This window comes from Chinchilla lanigera, unplaced genomic scaffold, assembly GCF_000276665.1.
Source record: "Chinchilla lanigera isolate Chin_1 unplaced genomic scaffold, ChiLan1.0 scaffold00017, whole genome shotgun sequence".
In the NCBI taxonomy this organism is placed as follows: Eukaryota; Metazoa; Chordata; class Mammalia; order Rodentia; family Chinchillidae; genus Chinchilla; species Chinchilla lanigera.
The window spans coordinates 21,817,132-21,834,638 of NW_004955418.1; the positions used below are offsets into that span (position 1 = coordinate 21,817,132).

The window sequence follows — 17,507 nt, forward strand, 5'->3', positions numbered from 1 at the left end:
CACTTTCTTCCTTTAATAATACAGGGGATTGAACCCAAGGCTATTACACAGTGCTATATCCTCAGCCCATTTTATAGTTTTAGTTTGGTAAGTTTCCCTGCCTGGGTACAAACTTGCGATCATCCTGCTTCAGCCTACAGAATTCTGGGAATTACAGACATGCACCTCAAGCCTCGCTAGCAAGGAAATTCTAACCCAAACTGTAGACATTAGAATCATAATAGCAAAATAAATAAGTATGGCCATCATACAACTACATGTGTCCTTGTAACACCCAGATATAGACTGCTTTTATTAGGTAAGGAGATAGTCTTAAAGAATTAGTTCTACATATAAATATGTGCAGTTTGTGGTCCAAAGAAAAGAAGAATATGTGAGGTAAACATAAAAATAAACAACTTGACATATTCATTACTTTTAATGAAGGACAAACTATAGGGAAATTGCAGCTTTACTTCATTTTCTATGAAGAAGATTTTCAAATGTTCTGCATCAAAATTGGAATTCTATAAAGTGGGTCTTGTGCTTCACTGTCAAAGTCAATCTGTAGTTATTTTGTCCAAATGTCTAGAAGAATCATTATATTAATTAGTGGAATTCCTCCACTAGTTGTGTGTTAATGTCAAGATACTTTTTCAAATTTTATACATAGTGTTTCTCTATATACATAGTGAGAAAAGTGCATAAATAAGTTAGAGAAGAATATTAATATATAAACACACCAATGCTTGACACTAACCCTAATTTTTTTGGAAGCACCACCAGTGCTTTGAGTGGTTATTTTGCATTCTAGTTCAACATGAATACACAGTGTAGAGTTTCAAATGTTGTACAGCAACATTTATGCTGAACTACTGTGAATGAAATAGAACTAATTAATATTTTGTGGATTTTCACAAGGCACGCCACGATTTCTAACAGTTGTGCCATTTGAGGATGTCTAAGTCTATCATCCAAAGGGTTTCATTATAGTTTTCATAATTTTCAACCTAAGGATAAGACCTTGATGACACAGAACACATCTAGAGTAAAGGCCAAAGCTGTCATATTTTTGCTCATCATTTTATGGGCAAGTAGCATTACTTCTTACATCCAGATCACACGATTGTAATAAATATTTGCCATTATCTTAGTGTTCACATGACAAACTTATAGTCAAACTGATATTAAAGTCTCGAGCAAAGTGAATTTTAAAAATATCTATTGAACATTCAAAGGCTACTAAAACTTATAGCAAGAAAGACCTTTCCTCACTGCGATCGCAATTGAACATGTGTGATCTTTTAATAATTTACAGACCAATTCAGATATAATAGTAAAGGCCACATGATCCAGCAACCAGAGAAGACCAGTGTAGGGATTATATTAGAGATGTGTATGAGTCATTACTGATAAATTCTTCTCCAAGGCTGACCTTGGAATCAGAAGCTCTCACGATGTGTTGGTTTGTCTCCTAGCTATGCCCACATTTAATCGTTTATCCTTTACTGAACTTGAATTCTTTGCTCCAAGAAAGAATATACCACATGCTTCTAAGTATTTTATGAAGATTAATTTGTTTGGTATATTGCAAATTTTTATAAATGTGTAAAAGATATCTTTATGGTCATTTCTGTGAAAGGTCAGGTAAGGAATAACATAATTCAGGTCTAAAATAATTATAAGAACTAGTATTTACTGGGAATTTTTATGTACCAAATGTATTTCTTAGCACAAAGCATATGTGATAATTTAATTATTGTATTACTTTTAGGTTATGGATGTGCAGGGCCTAATAAGATAACACTGCAAATATTTATAGGAGGTAAAAAAATCAGGAACCATATGCCATTTGTCAATGGGAAATGAGATGTACAGAAGGTGAAACTTGTGAATTCTGTATAAGAAGAGATGACTATGAGCTATGGAGCTCAGGAATGATCTCATGAGTGAGGCTGAATGCGATGTAGATAATTTTTAAAGGTTTTGATAAGCAAAAAGAAGAGAGAGCACATTAATCCAAGGGACCAGAAGACTATAGTATCTGGGGGAAGAAGGTCTCTTTCATGAATAAGAAATACTCCTGTATGTTAATGGGATATGACTTGAAGTCATATGACAGCAGAGCTTGCAGTCAATATTCACCTCTAAGCACCACTGTTGTTATATATTCAGCAGGTGCACATTTAATGCTGTCTCCCCTACTCTCTAAGGGATTTGAGTTTGAGATCCCTGGCATAACACAAAAGCAGCTTTAAAAACATAAAGGAAAAGTAGATGGTCAAAGTAGATGGGCCCTCCAAGATTTAAAACAGAGGGTTTTGCTGCTTCAAATGCCAACAGTGCTAATAATAGATCTCATATTCGGAAGATTTTAAAACAGTCATGTTGGGCTGGGGATTTAGCTCAGCGGCACAGCGCCTGCCTGGCAAGCGCAAGGTCGTGAGTTCGATTCCCAGTACAGGAAAACAAACAAGCAAACAAACAAACAAACAAAAAAATAAAACAGTCATGAAAAATTTTGACTTTTTCTTTTGAGAGGAACAGATGTGGCTTTAGGGTTTCTAAAGTTATTTGTGGTTTGTGAAATAACCTTTTTTGCAGGGGGAGCAAGCTGAGTCTTAAGGGTTGCGACCTTCCCTAAATCACCTTGCTAATGAAAGGTGACTCGGGCAGTGAAATCTCACACATTTGTCTAGCAAATATCAGGTCCTGAGAGACATTTCTCATACATTATCTCCTTAAATTCTCCTGAATTTGTTGGGGTCTATTCATGCTGTCACTTTTAAAGTGATTTTTGGCGGGCTGGGGATCTAGCTCAGGGGCACAGTGCCTGCCTGGCAAGCGCAAGGTCGTAAGTTCTATTCCTGGTACCAGAAAACAAACAAACAAAAAATAAAAGTAAAAAAACAATAAAGTGATTTTTTTTCTCTCTGTTTTCAAATTGAGGCTCAGGTCTGTTGTCATGCCAATAACTTCAAGTACACCAAAATTTAGATCTTCAAGATTACCCCTCCGCTTCTCCACATCAGCACGATCAAAACCTCAGAATAAGCTACTCAGGGTCACCTCCAAGCCGCTCAGCAGTCCTGCACTCCAGTGTGGATTATTAATCTCTCTGGTCATAGCCCATAGGTCACATTCAACCAACTTGCAACTGAAAAACCTCAAGCACAGCGAATATTAAGGGAAAGTTCTAGACTTCTCCCAACTCTTTATGTTGTTTCGTAATGTAAAGGATATCTTTAAAAGACACGCTCAGTCACACAGGAGAAGCAGGCAGGGCTCTGTAATTCCATTCCTGATTCTGGCCAGTCATGGCCTCTGGGGTTTTAGAAAAATGACTCAACTTTTCTCAGGCCTATTTTAGACCGCAGCAGTGCAAACCTACTGAATGAAATACGTCTTGTGGTTGATATCCTGCTTCAAATCTACCGGGTGCCTCAAACAGCAAAGCATCTAGAAATGCTAGTCTCTGCTACTAGAGCAGAAATCTTAAAGAGCCATGCAAATTGGATCCACCCGGTCTTTAACTTGGGCCAATTCTTCCACAGTATGTGCAGACACATTCTTAGTTGACTTGACTGCATAATAGATATAATTATAAGCACTTACTTAGCTCACAGGGGTCTACTGAAGATTAATTAGTTCATGTTGGCAGACCAAAGGTGCAATATATGTGCTAAGGATTATTATTATTACTGCGCCACTTGTCTTTAAAGAATGTTGTTTCTGAAGTCATAGTGCCTATGTGCCATCTGCTCACAGCAGCCTTCACCATCTCCCTACTCAGAGACTGAATCCGGTATCTGAATAAATAGATGTGCTCAAAAAAAAATCTATCACACCTCCATCTGTGCTTAGGGAATATGAATTCAGACATAGGCAGAAATGCAAATCAATCACAAGTGCAGAGGCTTCTCCAGTGCCGAGTCACATTTAGAGATGTTGCTCTAATATTCTTCCTTTTCATTTCAGAATCCGCTACTTCACGACGTGATGCTTCCACGAACTTGCTTCTTCTGCCTCTAAAATAGGTGTCACGTTAGACCCCTGAGCAGCCTTTTCTTTTGTTCCCAGAAAGTTGAAAGAGAAAACATCCCCAGAACACGTTCGCTACTGACTTTTTTTCTGAAATGAGCTCCATGATTTTACTGCTTTTGATATTAATATAATTATCAGAAGCTAATGAGTTTTAAAAGGTTTCTATATGAAACCATGACTTTGAAACTTCCCTCATGCCGGAATTATTAACTAGGTTACAGGCAACACGACATGATCTATGACCCATTTTTACTAGTGACTATAGAATGAAGATTCAGCTTATTATGAATAAGCGCTCTTTCCCCCAACATGACAGGCCACTGAGATTATGAAAGCTCTGAAAATGAGAAAGATGGAAACTTTGAACAGAAATTACCCAGATGTCCCGCAGATGCCATGAGGGTAACATAAATATCATTCTTTGCTTTGCAAAGAATTATTGGCAGCACATTTATAGGTATTTAATATTCTTCTGTAGTGGTGGCTCCAGAAAATTGTTACCCTTCCTTTATTATCCTGCTACGTCTTCCCTCAAAATGAATTTATCTTCTAAAACTCCCTTCATTTGGGTTATGTGTATATATATATATATATATATATATATATATACTCATGATAATTATGTAACATTTTTGTTTGATTTGTTTTTCTTTTAGCTAATTTCTTCACAAATTGCCTATAAAATCTAAGGTGTACTAAGATATCATTTAGGATGGCTATAGACTTAATCAGGCATGCAATAAATTCTAGTTCATGAAAGCATCTGCGACCCATTATATGCACCACCTCATCTCATGGAAAATGCAAGCCGTATTTGGACTTGGCTCCTCTTATCTAAAGAATGCTTACACCTATGAATAGGTTAGTTTTCAGAGATGTGAAGAAAAATAATGTTTTATACCTGGCCTCATCTGTAGAAGATAAATCTCTACATAAATATATTAAGATGATCAACTTCAAACTAGGAAATTTGAACACATTTTGAGCCAGCTCAGAGGAGGCAATGATTCATTCTGCTACGAGTCAGGGAAGAGTTTCAGAAGGCTGTAGATGGAAGATATTTGATGTAGGCTGTGAAGGATTAAAAGAACTTCAGTAGGTGAAAGGGGACAGAAAAAACAGTTGGGTGTCCTGACTTTATACATTCAAGCAGACAGATGCTTCCCTGAATAATGTTGTCCTCTCGTATTAAAAATAAACCTAGAACACTTTCACATTTTACAATTTTTTCTCAGAGCCTTGAATTCATTCCCCATTCAAATCCCAGTCCCCTCGACTTTGGTTTTTGTATTTGAAAATAGATATATTTCTTTCTTAACTTTGAAGATCCACTTGGACACAGTTAGCTTTTACCCTGTTTATCAAAGTCTCAGGCCCAGGAGTTCACCTATTTGTGTTCCTAAAAGGATGACACTGGCTATCTAGAGGAAACTTTAATATGGTCAGATAGAAGACAGTATAAGGAAAGGCTATAAAAGTGTAAAGGGCGTATGTGACATAGATGAGCCATTTGGCGTTGCTAACACTCTCTGTTCTCTCTTTCCTGAGGACATTTGAAGGAATGATGTAACCAGTCTCACAAGGGCAGTGAGTGACAGTGTGAAATAGCAAAGGTAATCCTATCCCAGCAGTGCATAGCCTTGCCCCTTCAGAATGCTAATTATAGACATGGTATGCACCCAGATAAACTTCATCCCCTAAGCAACCATGACATCATTTCTTCTTCGAGAAGATGGTCTAATCTGTCATTCCTTGAAGAAGCTATACTTTCCGTATTTAGTAGTAAGGACCTCCAACGAGACAGTTTTCAAAACACGTGGGAAAATTAAACATTTCATAAAATTCCTGACTACTAATTTGTAATCCTAGAGTGAACACAAAGGTACTCAGGGGCTTGCATCTTGGGTAGTTTAGTGCTTGGTTGCCTTTGCCAAATCACTCTGTTAGTGATATGCTAATATCCCAGAGAATGGAAATGGGATGTTTTAACTAGCTGTGCTGATCTTTAATGGGACTGACATTATTGGCTAGCCGAAGAGTCTGAAACCCTTGTGCCCCTCAGGAAAAGAAATATGATGGAGAGGAGCTGGCTCGGAGAGATGACAACTTATGCAATGACTCCTCTGTAGGCTAAAAAAGGGAGTCTGGACTCAGGGCTGTGAATTTGGGCACTGTCCATAAGTTCTACATTGACTTTAAAATGAATGAGGTAATGGAATACTCAGACAGAAGGCTCATCCATTATAGAAATACACCTCAAATTGCTCCTTCTTTTGGTGAAGGCTAAGGAATACTTCTAGTTAAAACTTGGCAAGTTATTTGCTTACCAGGTCTTGCTGGGATTTGAATTAACTGTCACAGTGATAAAATTTTCCTAGAAACTAAATGAAAAAGCCAACATAAACAAATGTTATGGAAAGCCTTCAAATTTTTTCAGAATTAACTGTTTGATCTAGTTAGCACCTCCAGTTCTGTTGGTATAGTCCATTTAAAACAACTTTCTATAAGGGGATAAAGAGTGAAATTGAAAAAATTACACATATGGCACGGTTCTATCTATTTATGTAATGGAGGAAGAGGCAGAAAACAGAGAGAGAAGAAAATTGGAAGAAAAGAGATAGTGCTAAGTGACAAATAAAATGCTCCTTTGTAGGCCCTAAAAATTCTCAATCGGGTCATTAACAGCAACAACAAATTAAAGAGTATTTAAAAAGCATTCAAAGAGCATTCAGATGAATATAATCCACATGGCTCTGTGAGCTCTTGCATTGGGCAGGAGCTGCATAGTGGATTGAGACTTTATTAAGTGGCATGTGGTTTCCATTCTCTTGTTTTTATAGCTTTTTGGAATTTACTTTGGATCTGTTGGGACCTCTTACCATTTTCTGGCCTGAAGATGCTATTGTAGACAATACCACAAAGATAATATCTTTTGGATAGTCATCCTATGGCTGTAACTGCCCTGGAATCTTTATTCAACATTAACATGCCAGAGTGTAATCTCCACAACTGTGCTATAAAGTTGCTGCCTGTATCTCTATTTTATCATTCAATAAATTGAAGATTTAATAGACTGCATATCTTGTCCAAGTAAATGGTAGAGCCAGTTTCAAATCCAGATGATGTGAATATCATTTCAGTACTCTTCCCTCTAACTCACATACCTGCTAGTAAGTTCTAATATTTTCATCTAAAATGCGTGAATATTTGACTACTTTTGTATGTATGGCATTAGGAATTAAAAAGACTTCACTGATTATGGAACATCTTTTGCCTTTTACTGACTTCTAAAATGATTTTACTTTGAGAGTATAAACATTAAGATAAGAAATTATGACATGAAATTATGTTATCAAAAATTTTACATAACTTTGCAACACTTATTGGCTATTGCCAAGTTCATGAGGGTCGTAAAGAGGCTGAGTGGTCTGTGTGGTGGTACCTGCCTGGAACTGTAGATACCTGAGAGTCTGAGGCAGAAAGAGTGCAAGTCTGAGACCAACAAGGGCTTGGTAGTGAGATCCTGCCTCAGAATACAAATAAAAAGGCTTGGGAGGGCATCTCAGGTGTGGAGAACTGGCCTAGCATGGTGGTAGCACCTGGATTCAATTCTCACTACAAAAAATGAAATGAAATGATATGAAATGAAATGAAAAGAAACAAAATGAAGCAAAATGGAATGCAATGAAATAAAATGGCTAATGCATACTTCAGTTGCTTGATTTTATTTGTATTTTTAAATTTAAAAAGTAACAAATGTTCCTGCAAAAACTTCAAGCAGTTGAGAAGTTATGATATGAAAAACAACTCCTGTTTTCATCCTGGTTCTCCAATTCCAATTTTTAAAGTCTTTTGTGTATGCTTCCAAAAAAACTGTATATATACATACACTCATACAAAATATTTCTCTCTTTTTTTAACACTATATTTTAGGGATATTTTCATTACAATTCTATAGTGCTTCTTGATAACAGCGACCGAGTAATTTCATTTACCAGGGCCCTGAAATTGATTTAACTCATTTAGCACTTCTTGAAATTTAGAAATGTTGCAGTTTTTTGTTGTTTCAGTGCTGTAAAGAGCATCCTTATTTCTATCTCTTCATTTATAGACACCCATGTAAATGCTAGATAAATGCCTCAAAATAGCATTTTTAATCAAAGGCTATTTTAACTCTGCAGTTAGCTACTGTATATAAAACTACATTTTCTTCTGTATTTGCCATTTTTTCTAGTTCAGTTACTTTAAAAGAAATTATATGCTTATTGATTGCATATGAGGGAAATAATTCTATTTAATAATCAATACCTCTATGCTTTGTTTCCTGTGGCTTGAATCATAGAATATTTCAATTTTGATAGAGTCATATTTATATTCTTTTCTTATGTTGCTTGTGGGTTGCCCTTATAAAATTATTTTTAAGTATACCACTTTTTTATTACTTCTGAAGTTTTTTTTTATATTCAAACCTTTAATATACCTAAAATTTATTGGGGTCAACTTTTATGATAACAACCATCTTGAGAAAAATAGCTAGTTGCTTTTCCTAGCATAGTATTGAGAAAGCTACTTTTTTTTTTTTTGGATTTGAGATGCTAAATTTATGATACAATGGATTCTGAAATATATTTCCCTTTATTTCTTGACCTTTTCTTCTATCAAATTGATTAGTCTGCCTATTAGATATCAGCACAAAATCAAACAATTATAGTACTATTAAACTATATCTCATCTTATTGAAGTATCCTCTTTTACTACTTTTAATTTTTTCAGAAACTTACTGCCAGTTTTTCATGTTTATTTTTACATAAGAAATTTAGAATCAGCTTGTTCAAGTTCCAAAAATAAGGCTGTGGTATTTTATTTGGATCATGTGAAATCTCTAGATTAATTTAATTTGAACTTAACATTTTTACAATATTGAATCTTTCTGTATAATAAATTTTATATTTTCTTTTGAAGTATTTCTTTACAATACTATACATATATAATAGCATTTTATACTCTACTGATTTCTCAAAGTTATGATTGATTTCACGTCTAGATATTTAATCTTTTTCTAAGATTTTTTACTACTCTATATTTAATAGCTAGGCTTGATTGTGTATTATTTTCCATACAGTTCCTTAATTGTAGTTTCATCTTTCAGTACATATTCCTATTGCTTTTCATGTTAGTTATTTCGAGTTTTTCAGCAATTTGATCATTTAAAAAATATTATTTTATGTTTTCACTATTTATGTCTCATATTTAAAAACAATCTTAAATCATTTGGTGTTTCTGAAACAATATTGAAAGACATCATTTGGCACCTGAGTAATAGCGATAATAGTAAACATTTGTTTTTATTTTTAATGAATTTAATGGAGATGTTTCTAATATTACACCATTATTATGGATTTTGTCTGCAGACATATACATAGACATAGACTACATATACATACACAGTTGTAAAAACATCAGTTAGCATTTTGTTAATTGCAAAAATCAAGATTAAATATAAGCTTTTACCAAATAAAATGCGTTACATATGATTATTATATGCTATCTTTTTACTTTACAATTTTTAAAATACATTCATGGATTTCAAATACAAGTTTGTCTTCACATTCTATGAGTAAATCTACTTAATTGTGTGCTCTCTCTTAACAGTATGAGAATTTCCCTCACTTGTGTGTTCTGTATACAAAAAATGGTATCAAACTGGGATTTTTTCACTCGCTTTTTTAAAAAAAGGGTAATTTTATGGGCTTAGAATATTAATTTATGTTTGCTCTATAATTAGTCAGGAAACTATATCTTTCCATGTTTTATAGAATATTTCGGGAAACTGTTAGTTATCTGTTCCTCCGGAGTTGATTAGAATTCACCACTGAAAATCTTTTGTTTAGGAAAGGAGTTGGCTTACGTTGGATCAGCATAAATATTTTTCTTCACATTCTTCTCTCAGAAAAATTGAAAATTGTGTTTTCAACTGATTTCCAGGGCTGACTTTGTCATTTCTGTTATCAGAAGAAAGCATTCATTTTACTTAGACTTTCAAATTCATCTCCAGACTGTAAATCTTTTTCCATTTTGCTGCACCCGTACTTACAAATATATTCCATTTTTTTTATTGTATGCCCTTCTTCCTTATTTTACTTTTCCAAGATCAGTTTATACACATACATACATATACATATTTTTATGTACATTCATATGTGAATTTAGCTTCAGGTAGATGTGGCCTGTGTATAGTATATAGTGTTTTAGTATTGTTATAGTTATCAGCATATTCAATTATTTTTGTTTCTCTGTTTTCCCATAATACTTTTAAATATTTGTTACATTATGTATATGTTATATGTCAGTACATGGAAAAGCATAGTATCTGTCTAATTATATGATGTACACACAAATATTTAGTCAATTTATATGTTGACTCCATTTCTTTTTTGCAGTTTACTAATTTTTTATACCAACAATTCCCTTCATTTTTCCTTAGTTTCATATTATTATTACTTTTTTAGTTCCTATGTAAGTACTTACCTCATTTTTTCATCTTTTGTTGTTTAGGTAATTGTTAAGAGACTCTAAATTTTCCTTTGATCACAATCTTAGTCAATTTTCACAGCTCATGATGGCTTTTTATCATCCTCTAGCTATCTTATACTTTTGATTTGGCTTTGTATTTAAATGCAGGAGTTGGTGAAAATAGAATCTCTGAGTCTTTTACAGTATTATTTTTCTTTTGTATTATCCTAATTATAGTTCATCATAAGCAGATAGTTTCTCTAAATCTAAAAAGTGATTTTCAAAAACTTACTTGAAGTTTGTTAGTAACAAAATCTCTATAACCTAGTAAATAAAGACTTTGACATTTTAAAGATATATTTATGTAAATATATTTGGACTGTTTGATCAAATCAGCTGAAAGGTGTGTAAGAATACTAATGTTATTTTCTGTGTTCACTTTACATTCTACAATTTTTGCTCTTTGAATATCCATTTCATGTTCTTTTGCAAGTGGTACCAAAGTTTTACATTTATTAAGGATAGGAAAAGACATAAGCTCTGATTCATTTCATTTATTTATTTACTATTTAAATTATTTAAGTTTACTCATTTCATTGTTATTCTTACTAGTCCATAAATTTTGAACTATTATATCTTTACAGTGTTTTACCTTTTTCTACATTACTAAGTGTCAAAAGCACAACCTGAACTCCTCTATGCCCGTTTCCTCCTTGATTTGAATTCCATTATTAACGTTCGCGATTGCACACATTTTTGTTAGTATTTCTGAAAACTATCTATATTCATCTGTTTTGTAGAGCCACTCTCCTCTTTTCTTGTGTTTTGTTCTTTGCATGTGTGTGTGTCTCTCGAGATGATTAGGAATGCATGATTGACTTTTAAGTTTTTCTTGTAAGTTTTAATTCTTGTAGTGATTTAGTAACTTTGAAAATTTATTAAATCACAATATATAGCATTATCTCAATTAGTTGCTAGGTAAACTCAGACACTTCTGTTAGTCATAACTCTCAATATGTACTTACTGTTTTGTTCAGTTTTCTGGCTATGTGCAAGTTGTATCTCTAGAACTGATTTGACAGAATTAATAACTATTGACCTCTTAACTTGGATATGATTTTAAATCCAATTCAATAGATTTTTCTTTCTTTTAGTACTTCGACTGACTTTGTTGGTTATGTAGTGATATAATTGAAAAGCAATTATAAGGCCCACTTTTTAATATTAACTCTTTTATGTAAATTGAATGACTGCTTACCATCTTTATATTTTATCTCCTATTTTCCAATCCTCATCTTTATTTTGATTCATATCTGTCAGCTTGAATTTTATGACATAGTTCTTCAAAGTGCTTGTATGTGGGAATTATATAGCTTTGCCTCTGTGTAATATTTGCTGCCTTAAATATTAAAAGACACTATGTTAGAGAATAAAAAAATGACCACATCCTTTTTTTTTTTTTTTTTTTTGGTTTTTCTCTGGTACCGGGAACCGAACTCACTACCTTGCACTTGCCAGGCAGGCGCTTTTGCCGCTGAGCTAAATCCCCAGCCCTGACCACATCCTTTTACTCTTAATAATCCGTTATTTTTTTGCTCAAATAGGGTATTTATGTTATTTGTGTTCTTTGTCTAGAAATAGTTTTTTTTTATGAAGTTGAAATTTTTTCAGAAAAAGAAGAGATATTTATAAGTTTCATATTATGAAAAGTCAACTAGCACACTGGACACATTTCCTCCACATCCACTTTCCAGGAGGGGACTCAGATTCTTATTGTAGGCTCCTGTAACTCTCCCCCAAGGCCAGGGCCTACAGGGCTAGGGTGGGATGGTGCATGAAGAAGAGATCTAAAAGCCAGCAATAGAATTCATCTTCTATTCTTCAAGTCTGGTAACTGCTCCAGGATATGCCATGGCATTGGTTGACCATATTTTTTTTCTTAAGACAGAATTTAACATCTAATATAGGGGCTGGGGATTTAGCTCAGCGGCACAGAGCCTGCCTGGCAAGTGAAAGGTCGTGAGTTTGACTCCTGGTACTGGAAAAAAAACAAAAACAAAACAAACCAAACCAAAACAAAAAACACATCTAATATAAAAATTCAATCATTTCTTGTTTCAGTATTTTGAACACCTAATTCACAAACATTTATTCTTTTCTTCTTCAGAAAAACAAAGTAGACATGGATATAGATATATAAGTAATCAAATAAATAGAATTTAATATTTATCTTTTCTAAACATTTATTCATTTATTTATTCTAGTCTTCTATAGATTTAGATGTGTTTTTCTTATTGTCTCTCCTCTGTTCTATTTCTTTTCACTTTTTCTACTAAAAACTAATTCATCTCCATCTTCCATTTCTATTTTTAACATCGAGTGGCTTTTAATTTTTTGTGTGATATTTATTTTCTACTTCAATCCTGGATGTATCTTCCTTGAACTTTTATCTTTTTAAAATTTATTTCTTTAAGTTTTTATTTTTTCATTAGTACATGTTTGTATTGCATAATCTTAAACTTTTAAGACCATCTGAAAATGTTTTCTTCGAGGTATGACGGAGAGATTTTGTGTAAGCCTCTCAGCCATGAGCTGCTTACTGAGGTTGCACCCATGCTGGTTCTGGGTTTTTTTGGGGGGGTTGAATGGTTCAAGTTTTGTGTCATGAATTATGTATAAAGGAGAAGGAGACTTAGTGGACAGAGAAAATACTCAGTACTTCAATTTGAATATTTTCGTGTAAGTTCTGTTGGGACCTCTGTTTTATTTAAATAACCTTACAGAAAGATCCAGCTTTTTTCTGCTTCATGATGAATAAAATGTGTGCATGGCCCCTAGTGATGAAAGAGTCACTGTTTATGTAGTAACCTGCCTTCCTACAAAAGAAGACGTGATCTCAGTTGGCGGGAGCATGGTGTGGTGGTTACAAGTTTTGGAACCACGAACTCTCCTGGGTTAAATCTCCACTTACTAGTTTATGCTCCTAAAGAAGTGGCTTTTTCTCTCTGAATTTCTCATCTGTATCTATGTCACAGATGTCTTGTGAATATCAATAATGTAATGTGTTTAGATCATACAGCATATAATAAACACTCAGTCTGATTTAGCAGTATTACTGAGAGACAGTGAATTGCAATGGTAAAGCCTGCTTGTTTTGAAGGTAGAATTCATGGACATTCAAAACCCGACCCTCTGCAAATTTTTTGAGCTCTCTGAGCCTCAGTCTTCAACTGCAAAAAAAAAGAACATTGATACCTACTTTATAGAGTTTTGGGGAAGACTAGAGGCAATATTTAGCCTATAGTAGGGGTTCAATGTATTGGTAATCACAGCACTTTGACACAAAGGAAAGCTTAATTTAACACTGAATCAAAAAATGAAAGTATACTCTAATCTTGATAGATTCATGAACCTTAAATAATACCTACACACATGTGGCTCAACCCATTTATGACTTGCAAGCTTTTAGCCTCCCACTCAGCACAGCAATAGCTTAGCATATATTTCTAATATAAAAAATATTTTCCTAGAAGGAATATAGTACATAATACACAATTGATACTGATGCCAAAGCTTCTGTCTTTATTTCTCCCTTTAGAAAAGATATTGAGCTCCAATTATTCAAGCTTTCTTTTTTGAAGGTCTTGATTCATTTGTCTTTTGTTTGCCCTCTGTAATTTTTTCTTTTCTATTTAAACGGTACCACTTATCAATAGGAATATAGCATGGATGAGCAGGAATCTGGAGCCCTTTGAAAGCCTAGATAAAGATTGTTATCTCAGCTAGGATTAAGTCTGTAATTCAGCTGTAATGCTACTGATGATTGTGATTGCCTTAATTATAGCCATCAAGGTGGGCTAGATATCACATAATGCTTATTTAAACATTAGCTCCATATGGAGGACTTTGAGTTTCAGACTTTCCATTTTATCTCTCTGACTCATTTTCACTTGTTTGTAGTGACTTCAGAACATCCTTGGCTTAATAGGAGAGTGACTCCGTCTCCAAAAAGCAGTCATGCTTCATTTCCCCAGCTGCAACAGGCAGGCCAGCCTCTGCACATAATTCTTGTTTCAGCAGTTTACTACCATTATTAGTTTTTGTTGCCATTATTGTTCACTGCACTGAAAAGCTATTTGACATTTTCATTCATGAATCTATTGTAGTTCTTGCCCTGACAGATATTATTCTGGATGCTACCACTGATACTGCAGGGTAGAAAAGGAAAATATTATGAGAACACAATGAATGTAGTTCATCTAGCATTAAAACCATTAAACACTCCACTTGTTCATTAGGGTTATTTTGGAGTATCTCTCTTGTACTATATATATATATATATATATATATATATATATATATATATATATATACACACACTTATACACACACATTGTGCATACACAATAACTAGGCAAAATTTGTCATGTATCATACATTAGTCAGTAAATATGTAGTAAGACTTTGCTACGTGCCAGGTAAGAAAAAAAGAGGCTCAAGAGACAAACAGACATGGTCTCTTTCCTTCTAAAGAGCTAAGAGTTGGAGTAGAGATAAAATACTAGATACCACTACTAGTAATAACAGTTGATGTTTCTTGCAAAGACACTGTAAAGTCAGTTGCTATTGTCCATGAATTCCCCCTATTAACATATGTAATTTCCACAGTAGCTCTATGGTATGCATATGACTGTTGTCTTCATTTTGCAGGTGATAGAACTAAAGCACAGTGTTCAGATACTAGCTCCAGATCATCTAGGTGCTAAGGCATGGATTAGATAGAGAATTAATGAAATTGGAAGGAAGATGAGATATAGTGGGATAAAAATTAAAGCAGTCTGTTTGAAAAGGCTAATTTTTGAAGACAATATGAAAGAGTAAAGAAAGGACATCCAGATGAGAGGATGGCCCAGAGTCGAAATAAAGCGAGGAAGCCAAGAGAAGTGGAAAGTCTGAACAGTCAGGGAGACAAGACTTGGTTCTGGCCAAGACTAATTTAGAGGCCTCCTGAATGAACCGTTTTAGAAAACACAGAAATGATGAGTAAGATAAACCGAGCAAGATAATCTTCTCTACCCTCTCCAGTTTTCCCAGGCCATTTTGGAGAGATTTAGACTAAAAGTTCACACATTTGAGCAGTGACAGGGGAGATAGATAAGCTCTCTGTTTGTCCTTGTCTGGCAGTACCGTGGAGTCACTATTCAGTTAGTCATTCTTTCCAGACCACCCCTCTCACCACTGCAGAAAACCCAGGAAGGACGCCCACGGAGCCCTCAGTAACTGCTGTGCAACTTGACTCGGCAGACACATTTGTGAATGCGCAGTAGTGCTGGCAGTTTGAACAGAGGTGAGGGTACTTTTGCAGTATTGTTAAATCACTGGCAGTCCTAGCCTTGGTAGGGCTAGGAGGAACAGCAAAGAGATGAGGAGAGTAAACCAAAGGCGGAGTAAGCAGCCCAGAGGCTGAGTCCACTCACCCTGCAACTTTGCTTAGTCAGTCAAAAGCTGTAAGAGCCTACAGCTCAGTAGTAGCAATAAGTAATGAGTAGGTCAGAAAGCAAAAAGAACGGATAGATTTCACATAAGGTCCTTTGGCAGTGATATGAAAGAAATAGCTAACGAATGGTTATTGGATGTCAATGGATGCAGTTTCAGAAAATGAGAGACCCACTTCATAAACTCTTGTTCAACTGAAGTTTATGTGGTTGGAAGTATTTATACCATGAATACTGGCAAAAGTTAAAAAACAAGTTTCTTACCTCACCCCGCCCTCACCTCCATCTTTCTTGGAGGATTCGAGTCTAGGAATGAATGTTGCAAGCCAGGAAATTCCACCAGCACAGCACGGGCTTTGCGTGACAGTTCCTTCGGGCTGTAAAGAGGAATTAGAGGCCCTGTATGGAGGTGAAGGTAGTACATCCTCCTACCTCATCACTCCTTAGACTCATAAGAAGGCACAGCAGCTGGTTTAATACTTTTAGTTTCCTGGTTTGCTGTGAGTATTATAGACCACGAAGCCCGTGATTCACAGAGTAAATAATACGTCAAATAGCGGAAGTAGCAAGAGTAGTTGGCAGTGCTATGGGACACCAGTGAGGAGGGATCCAGAAGTTTCAGATCTGTGGCCTATTATTGATTCAAGAATGTGTAAAACCACAGTGACTGAGCTGCGTTAGATTGAATTTCCTTGCAAAATAATTGCATCTGCACTCTCCATTTTCATTCTTCCAACACTGCTTCCTCTTTCATGACTTTAGTTGGTTTTTGAAACCACTTTACACGGGAGAATATGGGGAAGGGGGCAGAATAAGCAGTGTAGGAAAACCTTTGAACATAGCATTAGCGAATCGCCTTGAAAATTTCAACCTGAGAGGAATATAGCCACTTAAGCAGATGGAGAAAAATAAAAATTAGATGAAACTATAATGTTCTAGTCACTAAACTGAAAAAACCATTAGCAATACTCCTCCTTTCACTGAAACGGTGTGAATAAGATTCACTCAATAATAAATTCTTACCCTGCAAGCTGTTTATGGAGTCAAGGAACCCATCTTACACAGGTGTTCTGAGTGAGAAATGCCAAAAAAGACAATCAAAGCCCCAAACACACCATATTGTGGTTAGAAAGAACCCTAAACCCCAAGTCATGGTAAGAAAAATAAGAGGTTTTCTAAACAAAAGTATGCTTGTGCTTTAGTGCTGCTTAAAGTGATTCAGTTTGTTTTAATCAGTTACACTTTTTGTGCCATAAATTCCATATGTATACTAATTACATGAGAAAATTTGCATTTAACATGGCAAGGAGAGAGCTCTGTGAGAAGATATAGTTTTTCCTCAAGGATGCAAACTCCACTTCAGGTCATTACGAATGAAATTTACTATAGAAATTATTTGCAGAATAGCTGGAGGGCTTGATTTGGCATGCTCATGCATGCAGAGCTCCTGCAGAAGTTATGGAAACTTATAGCTCT

At 34.9% G+C, this 17,507-nt stretch overlaps 1 long non-coding RNA gene across 7 annotated transcripts in view; it reads right to left on the minus strand.

The window, feature by feature from the left end:
• The window catches only part of LOC106148224, a 138,015-nt gene extending 121,517 nt beyond the window's left edge, over positions 1–16,498 (minus strand). For all 7 annotated transcript variants that reach the window (XR_001233478.1, XR_001233477.1, XR_001233475.1 and 4 more), the window contains exon 1: positions 16,296–16,498. This is a non-coding gene — a long non-coding RNA (uncharacterized LOC106148224). The remainder of the gene's footprint in view (positions 1–16,295) is intronic.
• Positions 16,499–17,507: the final 1,009 nt, after the last annotated feature.